Raw genomic sequence first — 19,409 nt, forward strand, 5'->3', positions numbered from 1 at the left:
TAAAAAAATATTACCTATTTTAAAACAGGTAATAACACTCTCCAGTGTGTATTCCATATTATTTTTAAATACTAACGGGTTTTTCACGTTTTAAGACAGCAAGGACAAATGGAAATTATTTTGTGGTGTTATCTGCTTTATAGAAAAACCTTAAAAGAAGATGTCTGAGGTTTTAAATACCACCACTTCTGTGGATATGCAAATTTTTGGCATACTTTACGTTAAGGTTGTACATACATATATAATTCTTCTTCAAAGAGGGAGAAACAACACTTTGAAGATGTGTGATATTTAGTGTAAATATTGGGTGTATGAATTTATTTATACGAATTCACATTTGTACCAGTGGTTCACAAATCAAAGAACATGCCAGTGCTGACCACTCTGAAAACACAGAACGGAAAGTAACAAGGGTGTTGTTGCTAATCATCTAAAATGAAAAGTATCTCCATTCCCTAGCTTGTTAAACACTGACTGATGCTATCAAAAATTACACTGAACTCGACAAAGTCAAGCAAGCAAGCCAAGTAACCAAGCAATGCACTTCCAGCAGGTATATCTGCTGCTGAAGGAAACTATCCATCAACGTGCCACCTGACAGAGACAGTTATGTCCCACCCAGAGTAACAAACAGCACACTGATCTGATACACTACTAACTCTGCAATTAGGATTATCCTAATGATGTATGATATGAATAAATGCAACAGTTTGATTGAACTTTGGTGTAGGCACAGCCTTCGTTCTCAGTTCATTTATTTTTATTTCTTTTGCAAATATTCCAGATCAAACTAAGACCTAGTTTGTAGCCTCTGTACGGGTCTATTTATACAGACTAATATAATATAGATCACTTCATGCAGAGATAAACCCCAGTTTGGGGAAGAAAAATCCATAAAGAAAGAAGAATAACAAATGAAAGCAACTTTAAAACCAGACAAGTTTCTCAAAATAACTAGGCCGTCAGAAGACAAATGAAACAGCAGTAACAGAGATTAACAGCTCTTGTACTGGAATCATGCCCAAAGCTGAAGGGATTCCATACATAAAAGGCAAACATTCTCCCCATCATTAAAATACACAAAAATCTTTCACATTAGGGTTTCCCATTCTTAACTAAAGAGATGAAAAAAATAAAAAAATCAATTTAAAAAAAAAAAATAGTATTCCTGGTTCCTGCCTACCAGAAAGTAAGCAAATAATTGAAAAGTCATTGGATTTAAAAATAACTTCCTCTTCAGTCACTAACAGAAGGGCATGTCTGTATCATCAGAAGACTGCACACAAACTAGTTTTGACCTCAATTACAGCCTTTTTGTACTTCAGCTTGAACTAGAATCCAGATATATTGAACAGCAAGATTCCCTGCCTTCTTAAAATTGTCGTAAACTTAAATGGTTAAATGACAGCCAAAGGAGACTCTTCATACTACATTTCCTCAAAAATCCTATGCATTACACACAATCTATGCAGAACTCCAGGGATTTGGCCTCTGCTTCACTCATGAACAAGTTCAGGTACGACAATCGCACCATAAAGCTGACTTTCCCCGGGACATACACAGATGCTGGTACCGGTACATAAATTTCTAGAGTGATAACAATGTTTCACTGACGAATAGAAAATTGAATATTCCCAAAATAATGCGCAAATCCTAGAAGAGAACAGAAGCCTGAAAAAGATGTCGCAGATACAAGACATCACGTAAGTGTGAAAAAATTTCTCATAAAAAAAAAAATCCCTTTTTTTGCATCTTAGACAAAATCTCTTTAACCTTCGCTAAAATGAAAGACTTTACAATCTCCACATGCTACTATCATATTTATCTACCAATTTTAATTATAAACTCTGTTGCAGAGACTTTTATTGGTGTATTTTGACCATCTTAACAATCACCACTGAAATTGCATAACAATATTTAGAAGCTTACTGCTTTACTAATTTACTAATCATCCTACCTTACATTTTATTGCTGTCACAAAGAAACAATTGCCTTCCCATCACCATAAAGGTTACTTCTCCCCACCATAACAAAACGCAACATCTTGCCAGCATTAACTTTATTTCTGTCCATAAAAGGATGAGGGCTTTCAGGTGGTATTTTGCAATGTATTTTGGATAAAATCCTCTTTCATAAAGAGTTTTAGTATAGCCCTAGTATTAATTAGCCCTAGTATAGCACTACTCCCTCCCGGTCCTTCTTGTAGAACCTCTCTCATTTCCAAGAACACCCTGAACTTCCTCGAGAAGGTGGAATCTGTGCCATTTCCCAAGCAGTGCCTTAAAAAATATAGCTGCAAAGCCTGCCATAACTTATTATAGTGGCCGTACTCCTTTCTTTATAGATGATACATGAAATCTAAGACACAAAAATAAAAGGCACAGGCTCATAAAAGATCTTTATTGCATGTGATAATTGAAAATGTATTTTGTATTTTATTTTTTAACGTAGAGCTTCTCTGTGTAATTAATTCATAGAGCTTGGAACAAGATGCATGAATAAATTTGTGCAGAATTAATATTTCAAGGGAGATATATATGAAACTATATAATACCTACATGCATGTTTAATTAAAGAAACATTTTTAAAACAAAATGCCAGTACACATTTTATTTAGAAGACCAGCACAAGAAACGTAGCGTATGTTATCTACAGTTACAATGTTTATTACTTAAACCAATTGAACTATATCAACACTGACATACCTTAATGTTCTGTTCAATTGATTTCTTTCCTTTGCCATTAACAAAAGCAATGTTATTTGTTCCCAAGCTTGACACTCTGCTACACTTACAGAAAAGCCTACGTGTGATTATTTATTCCCACTATGCATACGGATTTTAGATATGATTTCTATTCATCAACCAGAAGTCTCCAATACATCTACAGCAGGTGCAATCAGATACAAATAATCATCAGGCATTAGACAACACTAAGCCATATGTCTCAATAAATCATCTCAGCCAAAGTAATACCCTTCAAGGGAAGTCATTTTTATTTCTCAAAACCATTTAAAGAGAAACACAAACCCTCGAATGATTAAGGTCAGGAATAAAGAGATCATTCCTCTCAATTCACCTTCCCATGCTTCACGTCTCGGCCACAATACAGTGCTAAACCTGAGGCCAACACCACATACTGGTGGGAACAATGCCCTGTTCCCTCTCCTGAAGGAAGCAAGCTCCTGAATTCCAGAGAGGCTGCCAACACAGTTTAAAAACAAAATTAATTTGTTTGGAAATAAGAGATGGACAAAATTTTACACAGCATGGACAGATGCATTAACGAGATGCTATTTCTAGGCCAAGGCCACAGCTGCCTTTCCCACCCGACCCTGGGAGAGACCTTCCCTGCCGGAACCCTGCCCAAGGACCATGGATGAGCTTCTGAGGCCGCAGGGCTGCCAAAGGCCCATTTCTACACTCTGAAGAGAAACAAAAGCCCGAGAGCCAGAAGAGAAGACTAAAGACGGCTCATTAAGGACTAAAACTGCAGGTACAACAAACAGCATTGTCAGAAAACAGAGACACATTAAAGATGGGTAACGGTAGAAAAGGGAGGAGGCACCGAGCCCGGAGGGCCTGGCACCTTCTGCCACTGGGCAGAGCGCTCCATTCGCTTCCAAAGCCCAGCTGGCACATCCGAGGCAGCTGAGTGCCCACGGGCAGAGGTGTCTGAGGAACAAAACCCCTATTTTCTCCGTACTGTGTGCACATCAAGGCGCTCCTACAAGGCACGACTACTGCATAACCAGCTACTTTTGACTGTTTCTCGCTCTTTTGGTGGTCTACGGATTTACGAGATGCCATCAAGATGAATCACAGGCAGAGACAGCGAACAAAGTCTGGTGAATAGTTAATGTGTTCAGATGTAGACCACAGATCAACTCACACCTTCTACTCTTTAAGTACAAACATACTACATTGAGCCTCATACAGTCTTGCTTATCATGAGCTCACTTCAACACAGGAATATTTCAAGTAAATGTGAAAGAAAAAACAAAACAAACAAGCAAACACAAAACAGAAAAACCAAACAAACAAAACCACAAAACCCCCCAAAAACCCAAACACACCAAAAACCTAAAGACACGCACCTCCTCATTTCAGGAAGATACGACCCAAGGAGTCTACATTTCCACAGAAGAATATAACATCAAAAGCTACCACTGTTTGCTGACAACTCGTGCTTCTGAATTTCCAACTGCAATTCTGCACAACTAAATCCAACACACAGCACTGTATTAGCCACTGAGATTATTACCTGCATCCCAGCCAAAACCAGGACATGGCCCCTTTGGGCCACAACAACCTCCTGCAATGCTCCCGGCTTGGGGAAGAGCAGCTGGAAACTGCTCATGGGAAAGGAGCTGGCGGTGCTGGTTGACGGAGCTGAACATGAGCAGCTTGTGCCCAGGCAGCCAAGAAGCCACCAGCATCCTGGCCTGTCCCAGCACCAGTGTGGCAGCAGGGCCAGGGCAGTGACTGTCCCCCTGTGCTGGGCACTGGTGAGGCCGCACCTCGAATCCTGTGTCAGTTCTGGGCCCCTCACTGCAAGAGAGACATTGAGGTGCTGGAGCGGGGCCAGAGAAGGGCACCGGAGCTGGTGCAGGGCCTGGAGCACAAGTGTGATGAGGAACGGCTGAGGGACCTGGGGGGGGTTAGTCTGGAGAAGGCTCAGGGGGACCTTATTGCTCTCTACAACTGCCTGACAGGAAGATGAAGAGAAGAGATGGCTGATCATTTCTCCCAAGTAAGAAGTGACAGGACAAGAGGAAACAGCCTCAAGCTGGGACAGGGGAGGCTTAGACTGGATTCTAGGAAAAATTTCTCCACCGAAAGGGTGCTCAGGCATCGGAACAGGCTGCCCAGGGCAGTGCTGGAGTCACCGTCCTTGGAAGTGTTCAGAAACCGTGCAGAGGAGGCCCTTGGTGACATGGGTTAGTGGTGGCCTTGGCAGTGCTGGGGTAGGGGTTGGACTTGATGATCTTAAAGGTCCTTTCCAACCCAGTTGATTCTATGTCCCTCCTACTTGTCTTGGATTTACTAATTTGTGTACTATATGAATGACTACGTATTTCTTCAAGACACAAATGTAGGAAGCCAAGCACAGTCTGAACAGCATTTTTTATCCTGTAACTTCCCTTACTGTCTTCTTAACTGAGTAACAACTGACAGTGACAAAATAAACTCCATTGCTGTTTTAAGTTCACAGAGCAGTATGAAAGCCAAAGTGCAGCAGAATTAGCAATGCCTTACCAACTGATTTACTTCATAGGCACAAAACCTTTTACACTTTCTTCGAAGCGGTCAGAGTAGTACGCACATATATAGCTTCTTACAGACAGAATATCTGCACCTATTTTCATGTAAATATAGTACTATTTCCCAGCATGACTTGGAAAACTTTGTTGAGACTATCTAATGTGATTCCAGGTCCTTTTCAGCATCGCTGTCTTACAGACAATGGTCCTGTAATGCTAAACTTGTGAACCTACACCTTTGTGTTTTAGACATGTGATGCGACTTTTGAATGCAAGCATATATACCTGCCAAGCCATTCAGTTCAAATATGAACAGTGGACATAGCTTTACCACTACTTATCTGGTAACATTTGTCTCATGAGCAAAACCTGCAAGTTGCAGCTAATGATTATTGCGTAAATCCATTTTGAGCTACGTATTTCTACTTCAGTGATTCTACATGTATTTATTAACTTAGTGGGTTTGTGTGTGTCTTTAGAGGTTCACTTTATATATTCACTTTAGAGGAAATGGTTTGATTCTTTATATAAAGTAACCAGATAATTTGAAGAAAAGTAAATCAGTTTTCACCATCAGTTCACAATGCTCTTCTATGGACAAACTCTCCTCACACTCATCTAATCCTCTATGAAGACTGGTTTAAATCAGGTTTCTCTTTTGTCATAATTCAAGTCAGGAAAAGATTAAATTTACTTTCTTCTTTGCAGTAACAAAATATTTAAATGATGACAGCATACTGAAGGAGCAAAACCAGGGACTGTGGCTGCTAATTACTGCTCCCATTTTCTACCCTTTTCACTTTGAAGCTCTGCATCTATTTCATGACATAGAGCAGAAATATGCATGAGCTGCGATTCTCCCTCTAGAACAGGGAAAACTAATTGACAGCCTGCAGGCTGAATCCAGCTCCTCAAGATGTTTTTACTTGGATCCCACAATGGCCTAGAGCTAGACTGCACATCATGCACTGTGCTAAACAATTTGCTTAGCTCACAGGAGTGTAGAAAGGAAAGAAAAGGAGTGAGGAGAAGCCAGGGGTGGGAAGAACAAAAGAGTGTGGGTGACGGCTGGTGGGCTAAAAATGGAAGTGTAACCATTCCAGCACTTTCCCACCTTCCTGAGTTGCCTGTATGGAGAGCACCTAGCATGGAGCAGAGTTGGAGCAGGCTGGGTCCTTCACAGGGTCTGTCCCAAACTGGGCTAAGCCACAGGAGGCATCTTCCTGCTGCAGTGACTCAGACTCTCAAGCCCACATGCCTTTTGTAACAGGCTTTAAAAAGAGGTAGCTTTGCTACATCTGTGATATAATGAGGGTAGACTGGGAGTGAACCAGTGCCCCAAGAATCCCTACAGAGGGGAGGAAGGCAGCACCATTCCTGCATGGGACCCACAATATGTCCAAAAGGAGGTCATGCTGCTGGAGCAGAGAGATAGTCTAGATGTTCCTGATGTGGGCAAAGTCCTCTTCTTCACATCCACTACGTATTAAAGCAAAGGGGATGAGTTTGACTTTACAGGGTTTCCCTGAGCATGGGCGAAATTAAAATCAACAACACTTGTCTGTTTCTGCAGGAGCAGTACCAAGTCTAGCAGAAACACACTAAGCTGAAGGCAGAAAAAAAAGTGTCTCTGCATCAGGCTTCTCCAGCACCTTCTGTACACCAATATATTATTAGGATTTCTTTTTTGTAGTCTTCTTTCTCTGGACAACAGAGGGTTAAATATACAATCATCATTATATATTCATCTGATCCATGAGCAGCTGGCAGAGAGAAAGAAAAAAAACAAAAGCAACCCATAACCATAGGGAATCAGCAATCCAGGGTGTAGATGAATAAATCCATAGAAGGAAAATCGAAAATTACAAGTTAGGGAACTCGATTTATATCCTAGCACCACCCAAAAGGGATAATTTTTGGAGCATTTCAAAGGACTTCCAAAGTTATTTGGCAATTACTGCTAAAAACAGCTACAAAACCTTTCAAATAGTCCTTTAAAGCAGAGTGATGAAGAGCAGCCTTGTGAGGAACGCATATAACAGTGAGCAAGTTCTCAATTTCTCCATGGCTGACAGATGCCTTTGTGACCCTTTGAGACCAAGATTTAATTTCTTCCTGCCTCAGTTTTTCTGGCTAGAGAACAGCAATAGTAAGACCGCCTTGTTTCCCAACTACAGGCACGTTTGAACACTCATAAAATGCTTTTAAACAGAGGAGTGTGGAATTTTCAGGGTATTCCTGCAAAAGGAAGCATCACAAAGTAATGCCAAGAATCTGGAATCCAAGTATATGCATCGATTCTCTTATTCCTGCACAATACTCACTAAAATTAGCTGTCCTTTATGGTTATTTTTTTACATTCTTGGAAAATACTGTGACTATTTTTGGTTTAAAACCTAATTGCTTCAGTTAGCATTTTAAACTGAAGTAATTTGCAATGCCAACCATTACACCTTTTATTAACATCAAAAGACTGCTTCAGCGCATTAATAATGAAAAAGCTACACATTGAGGTTATTATTTTTAATAGCTAATTCCATGATGGTGGTTTTGAATATTTCATTATCTTCTTCAATAATTATTAATATAACTCTAGTACATCTTACTTTATAAGGAAACTTTTCTACCAAGTATCTTGCTCAAAATGCTGCTTGATTCCTATTTATGACAGGACAGACCTTTCCACTGTATTTTAACTTATTCAGAAGGCAGTACACAGGTAAGATTTCATATATTTTGAAGAAAATTTAATACGTTAACAAACCAAACTCATAGTTATAAGAGCAGTCCAGAGGAAGACATAGTTTTAGAAAGTATTTTAGTAAAGTCACATTATCAGTGGAGCCATTCCTGTTTTAAAACCTCACCACAGACTACACCAAAGAACTAATTCCCCTAATAAAACTGGAGCCAAACAAATTATCTTCAGATAAAGATGTCTACAAGAGAGACTTGCTAGTGTCTGATGAAAAATTGAAGAACAGCATGGTATTTAAGGAATCTGCTTAATTATTGCCATCTTACTCTTGGCATTTTTAGTCTACAGATTCTGTATGCTTTAGGGTGAAGTAACATACTCATTTCTTCAACATCAGAGAAAAACGTGTAGGTTTTTACTAAAGTCTATCTGTAGTATAATTCTTGAGTAAGGGTAAGGCGCTGTGCTGAATACCAGACTTTTATAACACTAACAGTTTCTGCCAGTAAAGCATTTACTAATAGGAACTGATGAACAAAAGCGACCAAGAATGCCTTTGCATCTGGAAATGGTTACAGAAACCCAAATGGTAACTATGTATAAAGTAGCAGAGTCACATAACCCGAAGAATTTAAAAAAAGAAAAAAAACACAACCAGGAGTTAGAAAAGTATTTGACAGTTTTGACTTTTTCTTTTTTAACTGGAATATTTTTAAGTTGTAAATGAATAAAAAATTCTCATTTTTAGCGGTTTTTCCCATTTTATTATGAACTTTTGGAACTTAATTACAACATGCATATAGGTAAAATATTAAATTTCAGTCAAGCCAGCTCTAGTGCACAGCTTCCTTCCAATCACTTTTGATAGCATAGAAGCACAAAGAAGCCCAGTTTAGAGTCCACATGTGTTTAATCTTTGATTAATTGAACAAAACCTAAGCGCCTCCAGACATATTTCTTTTAATCACAGGCAAGATATCTTTTCAGTTGCTTTGCTGGTAGGGGAGTCAGCAGATGTCGGGCTGGTCTAAAGGGAATTTCTCTTCCTCTGGAGAAAACAGTTTAAATAGGAGAGGAACAGACATATGCTGACTCTGCACTGCTTAACAGATGACGTAGAGAAGCATCTACTACCGGAGGGAGTGGAACAGGGCAGTTTTCAAATTAAATTTCTTTCAAATTCAAAGCAATCGGCTGAAATCAATTTACATACAGGATGCAAGTGGAGTCAGATCACTCTCATCAGAACAGCTCACAGACACAAGGACGGGAATCTGTCTTTGTCAGCAGGATGAATTTTAAGAAAGGTTTTAACGTAATGACAATAAAAAGAAAAAATCAATTCCTTCACAATTTAAACACAGCTGATACTTTTTTTTTTTCCCCCTGGGGATTGATGATTCAAAATAATAATAATCTCATTAATATGAACTATTTGCCAAAGGTTCTAAATTAAAATTCAAAACAGCACTGGCATTATGCAAATTTATCTCCAAATTTAGCTCAGGAACGAGTCTTTCAGTACTTCAGGAAAACACATTTTAAAATGTAATACTGGGGGGAAAAAAGGCATAAGAACAACCAATGCATGAGGACTACTAGCCAGCATTTTGGTTGTCTAACTTTAGTCTTTTGCCTACAGGCCTATGTCTTATAGCTTCACCTAGGAGCTGTAAACACTTACAAAAATAGGAATGATCTCCATCTAGCTCTACCAAGATGCCTTGCTGGGGGGGTGGGTGGGTGGAGAGAGAAAAGAAAGATCAAGAGTTTAAATCCATCTCTTAGTTGAAAACAGCATACAAAAACTCCCTTGGACCAGAGGAAGCTCACCAACTAGAAAAAACAGGAGACAGCCAATGCTCCAAATTCATTTGGTAACTTCCACCCTCTGAACTTTGCTTGAGGCTCTGTCTTTCACAGCCCATGGGACATACAGACTCAAGGCCTATCAGACAGCATGTCACCTACTACCATGGGAAGGGTAGTATGCAGCAAAGAATGAAAACAGACACTGGTAACAAAACCTCCACTTCCTTCTTCATATAAGTAGGATGCCTGCCTTTACTGATACTTATACTTGATGTTCACAACCAGAATTGCGTTCCACAGGCTTCTGAATAGCAACAGCAAAACTATGGAGAGCTGTGATATCAATTCACTACATTGGTTGGATTCAGGAAAATTACTTACATGTCTATCTCAGGCTCACACTCAGAAAGTAGAGTTAAAAAGTAGGATCCTTTAAACACAAACAATTTTATTTCTTTTTTTATTTTCTTTTTCCTCTGAAACTAAGTCTAAATCTTCAAGGCATAGCTTCCACCTCATTTTAAGAACCAGCTTCTCCAGTTTTGGTTCCAGGTTTCAGATCATCTTTTACCCATCAGAGTCGCCATTCCACAAAAAGACTGCCACCACATTCTCTGATTTATGAACGCTGAGCTGCACAGCAGTCTCTGGCAAGATTACAAAATGCATAATTTGTTTGATCACCCATCCCAGCACGGCCACCATAACATCCCAAATTACTCATCATCACCAGAATAATCTGTACAGTCACAGGAGCATAACCAAAGAAGAACTCTGTTGGCTAAAGGGGACCTAAATTCCTCCATTCTGCATAATTTCTGGGAAGATAAATATGTAAGAACAGCTTTCTTAAGTCAGACAAAGTGCTCATGCAGCCTATTATCTTGCGCTGACCTCGGCAGAAGTACATAATTGCACTGAACAGGAATCTTTTATTTACATGCTCTGTTTCCACAGTAGTTGTCTTTAAGTCTCACATGTATCAGCATCTAGAAAAAGCTTTCATTTGTACCATTGTTATCCACCAACAATACCACTGACCTGCGAACCACTCCAAGTACAGAATTAGCTATAATGCTCAAATATGTTGACACACATCCTCAATAAAAGCCCTCTTAGTCTGCTTCCAAAATATATTTAATCTTAGCACTTTAGATCTAGTATGAAAGATACTGAATGGTACGGACTTCCAAACATTTCCATGAAACAACAAAAGCCTTAAAGCACTAGCTTACAACTGCAGGCTATACAATCTTTACAAATTCCTCTTACAGATTCCCAAATACATACAAGTGTATTTTAGATAATAGACAAACAATATTCCTTCAAGAATAGACTTAGACATAACTACAAAATGAAGTTCTACCACACCAAACTGTGTCAGTTAGGACATGTATTTAAGTTGTGGCATTTCCAGTCAAGCTTTGGTATTTCGGTTTTATGTTGTTTTAAATCTGTACGTCATGTTATTCCTCAATGCATAAATTAGCCTTGTAACCCTCTCTACAGCATGAATATCCAGTAACTCTAATAAGGCACACTCCTTATTTTATTCATTCATTTCATGAGTACAGGCAAGACTGAACCAGCAAAACTTCACCAAACAATACGAAAAAAAGTAACAACTTCTTGTCTGCCCCACTGCTCCTGCAAGGCTGGACACTTGCCTGAAGAAACCTAGCTAATAAACCTCTTAGTGAAGTGGTGGTAGGCATCACGGCTCTAGAAGCAATGTTCCACCAAAGTGAAGGGGACTGCCCTCCCCAAGACAAACTGAGAAAAGGACACACTAAAACTAACAGTAAATACCATAAGAAACACTGAAAGGTAGTCAACAAAAGTTAATGGCATTTTTTTCCCTGATCTGAAGAAGTATGAATGGTAAAACAGCAGGCAAATGATTCAAGTCATTAAAATCATTTTAGCACAGCTTTTAACAACAAAATTCTTAACGTTTTGTTAGTAAGAAATGTGAAAATATAGTAAATGAGGTAGTTGTTGGAAGCGCAGAAAATGTAAACAGCATTATCCAATACGTACCACTGTTGAGAACAGGGACTTACGTAGACCTGTGGGTCATGACAGCAAATAAACAGAACTGTTCTTCTGAGGTTCACCCAATGCTAAAATGATGTGACTTGGTAGGACTATATGCTACCAACAATATATTTAGTTCCTCTCTTCAATGAGGTGAAGAACAAACAGATTGGTTAAAAAGCGCATATTTTTCTGTAAGGCTGTGGGTGCCTCAAATGATGGAAATTCTGATACAAATCCAAAATGTTTTATTCATTGTCATGCAACCGAAGAAGGGTGTTAATCAATTGTTTGCTTGTTTCTTTTAGAACACCAGTGGTTGGACGTGAGGTATAATTTAAAACATAGAACGCTTATAAAAATTAAGTGGTTTGAATTTTGACAGTATTGCTTAACTTACAGCTAACAGTGCAAACAATAACTCAGGGAGACCCTATCTTGCCTAAAACTAATGGAAAGTGAGAAATAATTTTGCAGCTAATTGAACAGCTCATATTCTGCAGAACTCAGGAAGATGAAGTACAGCAAAGTCACTGCAGAGTTTACATTCTGTAGCAACTTCTTCTTCATTTGCCAAAGGAATTTCAGAGTAACGGGATAATTTCATTTTGCCAACAATAATCAACGAGGCTGATAATGAAACATCCTCTCCACAGGATGGTAAATACTGTTTCTTGACATTCAAAGGCAATTGAAGTGTTTTTAACACCTACACTGTATGCAATTTTTATTCCTTTTAAAAAAATCTTAAAACTGTAACAAAGTGTTTTTAGAACTACAACAGTCATCTAGTTTACGTACTGAAGATTATGTTAAAACAATGACAAAGCTACACATGAAAATATCATGCCAAATTCCCCAGTCATAAATGCACCTCTTCTCTAAAAACTCGTTATGACACGGCAAGGGGTGAGTGGAAAAAAAAAATCATACAGTCTAATTCAGTGGGGAACATGAGATTTTATACCTTATTTTCTCCAAATAAAACCAGCCACCTTGTCTGAAACTTGACATGGGCCATGTGTGGACTGCTTGCACGAAGATACGTTCTTCTCATAAAGAACATAGAGACTCAACACATTGTCGCCACATGTTGGGACAGTCCAATTTACAGACAAGCTAAAATTATGGTTTATTTCCACCCAGTAGAAGTGACCACGCTAGAAATTTTTGTTCTCATTTGGAATCTCCAGAAATTTGCAACATGTGAGTTCAGACTGAAATCCTTTGAATGTGTCGCTATTTCATTTTTAAACCACGTTACAGGACAGTCAAAGAGGTCTATCAAAACAACCATGGAAAGCTCATGGAAGACCATTTTTTCTAACCTTGCACTACGAATATAATCATAATAATATGTTTAAACCTAAATAGCATAAGAGCTGTAATATTTAAATGTTTCAATTTGCTGCACTGCTGGATTTCTGTGCTGCCTCGCTTCCCTATCTCCTGTTGTGTCTGGCTGATTCATATTAGAATTTAAAGAAGGTATACAGAGCAGAAATATTTATACAAAATATGAACATAAAACCTCTCTATTTTGTTGCACAGGTTTAATGGGGCTAAGAAATTCGTTACCCTTTCACCCTACTTTCACTTCCTTTTTTTAGGTGACAGTAAACACATCTGGGAAAGCCTTCCTTAAAATAGGGGAGGTGTAAAGCATCTGCTATTCCTACTAGGTCTAACTCAATATGTGACAACATTGTTTTCATCTAATGAAAAAAGAAAGGAAAAAGTACAAGGTTCATTGCTCAGACTTTCAGGGATGCAGTACTACGATGCTTAAGACAGAGTGCATGCATGCAAGCAGACACACACACACGCAAGCATTAAGAAATTTGACAGTAAGTTTAAAAAGTTATTTTTAGTTTTTCCCACATTTTCTTGTTCAGTCTGAAATCTCACTAGGACAACTAGCTTTCCTACCAGTGGCATTACTGGGATTTCTTGGCAGTACTAATACATTACTCCAGTACCACGGTTGGTTAGTAAAGAAAACAGACTACCTATAGAGTAAAAAATAAGGCATCTTCAAAACTTTGGCAGCGGACTTAAAGGACCATACTGACATTCAAACTCTCAAATGTTCTTCAACTGACACTAATGGCAGAGGAAGTAATACACACCAACTTGTAAAAGTAGCTGAAATCTCTGTTCTTGCTTTCCTCAAATGGAGATAACTCCATTATAAAACATAGCACATCTGCATGCAACTTTGACCTCACTGCAGAAAAGTTTCTCCTAAATGATGTTAGATTTTTGGTAAAATATGCTACAGAGGCAGTCAGCAGTAATCCAGGCTTACTATGCAGCTGAAACAAAGCAAGAGTCAAGTTCAAGGTAAACCTACCATTGATAAATGCTAAGTTTTCAGATCCGTTAACAACAGCACAACAGACTATTAAAATCTTCTATGCCCCAAGGAACTTCTGTTAATGCCATTGCTTGTCATAAGCAATGGTACAGCTTCACTAAGTTGTTTTTATACGCACATAGGAGCTTAAAGAGATTCCTGTAAAATTGAGATTCGTCTTTGTTATGTATGCACCTGAGTACTCAAAATCAGCCACTTGTTTATCAGCAAGGCATTAACAGCTCAAGTAACAAAATCTGCAAATTTGTTCATTGATTTCAGCTTGGCTTCGAACACTGACGCTGTACAATAGCAGTAAGGAGGGCAAGCTTGCTAATGTGGCCTAACACCATACAGACTGAACATATGATGAAAACCACACACAAAGAAGTATGACTTTTCATTGTGAGAAGGGTATTACTGGTACAGAACCACTGAGCAGACAGTGCTGTTAACTCATCTTTCACGATCCTGTGCTAGGTAAGGGGTTTTGTTCATTTGGTTTTAAACCTTGCAAGTCTGTGTGATGTTCCTGGGAAATATGTGGAGAATTATCCATTGTAAACTGAAAACAAACTTTTACACAGTTTGTTTTTAAACTGTGTAAAACTTTTAAACAAAAGCAGTTTACTTAGTGTAAAATATCAGGTAACATGCATGTGTACATACTTTACAAATCCTTTTGCAAATGCATTGCTCTTGAGCAACAAATCCACGTATCAATAGAAAACAGAAGCACTGTGATACAAGTTATCCTAGAATTCTCACGGCAAAAGTAAAGTAAGTTTTTCTCAGAGAAAATATGCTTTGAAATGAAGACTCACAAAGCCGCTGATGAACAAAATAACCAACTGCATTTGCATTTCATTTTTCTTAACATCCTCAAAAACTTTAGAGCGAGTGAAGACAGAAAGATTAATACAGCCCTTGCAGCTATTGTTACCACTCTTGACATGAGTAGGTTTCTACACAACACTACTTCACAGACACCTACAAGTTCCAGAAATACAGTTTTCCTGCAGAAAGAGTAACAGGAGGAAAACACTGAATCAAACTATCATGAACCAGTAACTGAATTTGGTCTTGATCAGGCGCATCCATTCACCAGACAATCCTGAAGGATTCAAGCACATGAAGGAGCTGCAGCCACTTCCCACTCTGCTAAAGGGTAACTTTCCACTTTTATAAAACCACTTTTATTTCTCTACTGTGAACAATGACTTTTGTTTCCCAACTGTTTGTGCAACAGACAAAACAGCCTCCAGCCCTCACTCTGCGGATCAAGCATGGTCCCACTTTGTACTCCCACCTGTAAAAGCAGACACTTGTAGAGAGAATTACACAGTTTCGTTTTGACAGGGACATGCCTTTGTCGCGTTCTTTAGGACCTTTCACCACTGCAAAACGTGTCACCAGTAGGCAGTAATCCAAAACCAGTTACATTCCTCAAAAACAAAACAAGGAGCTAATTTAAGTAAGTCTCCAGTGATCAAAAGGCTGGGTTCAGGAAGTCAAGAAGAGGGAAGCAAATGGACTTGAAGCAGCCTAAGCCTGAAGGATGACTACAGATTGTTATCTCCTTATCCCATCTTGCACCCTTTGTGGACTACCCTACTGAAACTTCGTTCTACTGCAAACTCAATTGGAACACATACAGCGAGCCTCCATTTCAGAAGGTTTGTGGGAATAACACTGCAAATATAGATGAAACCAGTCAACTACAAAAAAAAAAAATACAAATCCCCCAACTGAACAGGAGTACATCTCATTTAATTGCCTTGTAATTCAGCTTTCTGATGAGCTCCAATTTATGCAAATTTATATCTTTCCCATTTATTAATATCTTACAGATCTAAATTACACAGAAAATGTCATGTAATATTAAATTACAAAGCTACTATACAGGGCTGTGTAGCTTGGAATAGTTTTACTGGTCTCTAAAGTGTATAAAAGGTTTGAATTCTTGAAATATCTAGCGGCTACATATTTGATTAGGGAAAGCTACAGTTCCTGCAACATAATCAAACAGAATATAGTCAGTGGGGGTTCAAATACTTGTTTCGTAGACTTAAAGCAAGACACTGCTCTTTACCAGCCAGAAGAATCATCTTGTTTTTAAGGCTTTTTGGGGGCATGGTTTCATGGAAATAATCACAGAAACTGCAGTAAATACAGCTGCAAAGAATACTTTATATATATATATACACACACACATAAAATAACATTATGGAGAAGATATAACAAATCCCAATGCTATGTGTAGACACACGGGATCTTAAGACTTTTTGGAAAGGTCAGAAGAGACAGAGATTGCATAAGAGACTTAATTCAATTTGTTGACAATAAATGGTATTTAGATCATGTATTAACTGAGGACTAACACTACTGTGGCCGAGAAGCCAGTGGAAGAAAATGCAGCAGCTTTTGGATTAAATGACACACACACCTCAATCAAGTCACTAAAGAAAATCTGATGAATACAAAGGGACAAAGCAGAGGGAAAACTCTCCCTGCAATATTATGATTTAGGATTTTAGTCTGCCCCCCATTATGGCAATCACACCTAAAGCTGGTTCTAAAGTTTCTAACAGACACAGGTATTTGAGAAGGTAATGACAGCTTTTAACACAGCGCACTTCTGACATCTTTGAAGATTTGAAATCCCTCTGCATTTCCTTCTTTGCAACTGAGAAATCTATACGGAAAGTATTTAAGGAAGATGTTCGCCTTACTACACAGGCAACAAACTATCTTATTAATGATGAGCACTGGAGGTGCTTAAAATTGATCTGGATAAAGTAATAACAGACATCAAGTTTAGTTTTCAGTATTAACCTAAAAGTCAAATCTACACATACATTGAACAGTGAAGGAACATCATCTATTTGAGGTTGTGACTATAAGAGGTGATGGAAGAAAACGTGATAGATTCCCTATCACATTATGAAACAAACTGGTGCAGGCAGGAGCTGCTTCTTCCAGCAAGAGCTAGCAGGTACATTGTAAAACATCCTTATGTTACCTATGAATTTCACAAAAGTCTTTTGGTTAAAACTGCAGTATCAAAGCATATAACCAAATGAGTACCTTAAGTGATCTTCTGTACTTTGTTAAGTGGAAACCAAATAAAGGCACAAATAAAAGCTACAGCTGAACCCAGGACACTCTGCAAACATACAGAAATTAAACTGTAACATATGGATTTCTAAACTAGCAATTGTATATGACTACACATATAGAAATGTAAATGCTGTGGTGCTCTAAACAGGTATACTGAGAAGCTAATCAAAACAGTTTGCTGATTTGCAGCAATACACTGTGAATGTAGCTACAGTTTCTAAAGACAATAACACTGCAGCTATAATGCACAGATTTTTAATTTAATGCAAATTTATTCCATCAGCCTTCAATTCTTTCCTTGTTCCTCACCTCTTCTGTGCTATTTAAAGTGTTTTGGTGCTTTTGCACTGTCACATCACTACCTTTTCTATTAAAATCACAGCCTGTTCCATTAAAATGATTTGTTTACAACTTCCTATTATACAATTAAAATGATATACCATTTTACCCACAAACCTTATTTCCAAATACATATTGTGATTTTTTTCCCCTTTGTGTACTGTAGGTACTGATTTTCTGACATTATCCCTTGATATGCAGGCAGTTTTGAGCTGGATTAACAATTTAATGCTATACTATTGTTAGGTGGTGTACATTTGAACACTTTTAATAAGATACTAGTCTTTTATTTACTTGAGCATTGGCAGAGGATCTTAAAAAACACTTATGGTGATACCAAGATTTTACATTCAGACCACATCAGTCAGACTCTCTACTGCAATCACATGCAGATGACTTGAGGCAGGGGTGACAAACACATCTAGCAACTATATACCAGTTGAAATGATGCATGCCATAGCGTAACAGCCACTGAAGCCTACCTGATGTTTCTGGGTTCTGATGAAAACTTGTGGAAGACACAGAAACACTACATGCATTTCAAACATTACTCCAAGGTACATCATGAACTAAAAGAACGTGAAATAAGCATGAACTGTCCATGTTGCTTTGCTGCATGGACACGACATTAAAACTCATTTTAAGAATCAATAAGCAGTTCTATAAAGCAAACAACAACAATTAGATATAAATCAAAATCTCTTGAACATTAAAGCCCACTCAAAATTACACCTACAAGATACTGGATATAACATTTGGGAGTAACCAAGCAACAGATGATTTAAACAGGTTACATACATCTGCTGGATAAGCATACTTCCAGCTACCCAGACACTGATTACTTTCATGACTAGAAGTGGTAACAAGGAAACAGCATGGCCATAGATCTTAATCATGTGTATTTTCTGTATTATATGTGATGCTCAAGATCCTTCTGGTATAAGGATTATGAAAATCCTTGGAACTGTCTGTGAATGTGAGCAAGGCAAGGCAAAGGGCTCAAGTAAATGAAGAAATTTATAGTCTATTTCCTTTGCCTTTTGTGGGTTATGAAAATCTAGTCCTACAGTTATACTCCAACAACGGCATTTTTTACTTATCTAACAGTTAGGAGCCTCGTCAGAGCTAGTTAACATGAACTGTATAGTCCACAGGGAGGTCACTGTTTTCAGAGAGCGACTAACACAGTTCTGTGCTAGCTCTTCAACACGACACCAGATGAATTGCTATAGATTACAGAGGAAGCCTATCTATACAGGCAACCTAAAACAGATACCGAACTTTCGAATGGCAACGTTTCTGCGCATACTTCAGTATCCCAAAACTGGTATTTTTTGACCTACATTTGGCCCTCTATATGAAAACTTGGAACACTTTCATGTACACTCTCTTCCTCCAAAACAAGCAGGGTTTAAAGGGTACGCAGGAAGAGATAAGCATTACAAAGTGATGTGAACATACTCGACTGTTCCTTCCGTTGGCCAAATACTTAGAACTTGGAGAGATGATTTGTGGGCTACTTCTTTTAGAGAAAAAATGAAACCCACCTCATTTATGTTTCTAAATCTGCCATTATTTTTCCTAGTGTTTATTTGTGCAACGACAAGTCCAAACCTATTAGATCAAATCCTGGCTATTCTGTCTCCTAGTACACACTGCATTTTGCATGGTTATCTGGAGAGGAAAAAACATCTATAAAGTGAAACTAAGTATACAAAGATATAACAAACTTTAAGTAATCATAATTGCATGGAGGCATAAAAGTAGTAAGAACACACAAAAAT

At 38.3% G+C, this 19,409-nt stretch overlaps 1 protein-coding gene across 9 annotated transcripts in view; it reads right to left on the bottom strand.

Annotated features, from left to right (window-relative positions):
• Positions 1–19,409, bottom strand: part of ROBO1 (roundabout guidance receptor 1) — a 709,821-nt gene that overhangs the window by 244,365 nt on the left and 446,047 nt on the right. The gene's annotated exons all lie outside the window — the stretch shown is intronic.

Source organism: Strigops habroptila, chromosome 2 (assembly GCF_004027225.2).
Source record: "Strigops habroptila isolate Jane chromosome 2, bStrHab1.2.pri, whole genome shotgun sequence".
NCBI classification, from domain to species: domain Eukaryota; kingdom Metazoa; phylum Chordata; class Aves; order Psittaciformes; family Psittacidae; genus Strigops; species Strigops habroptila.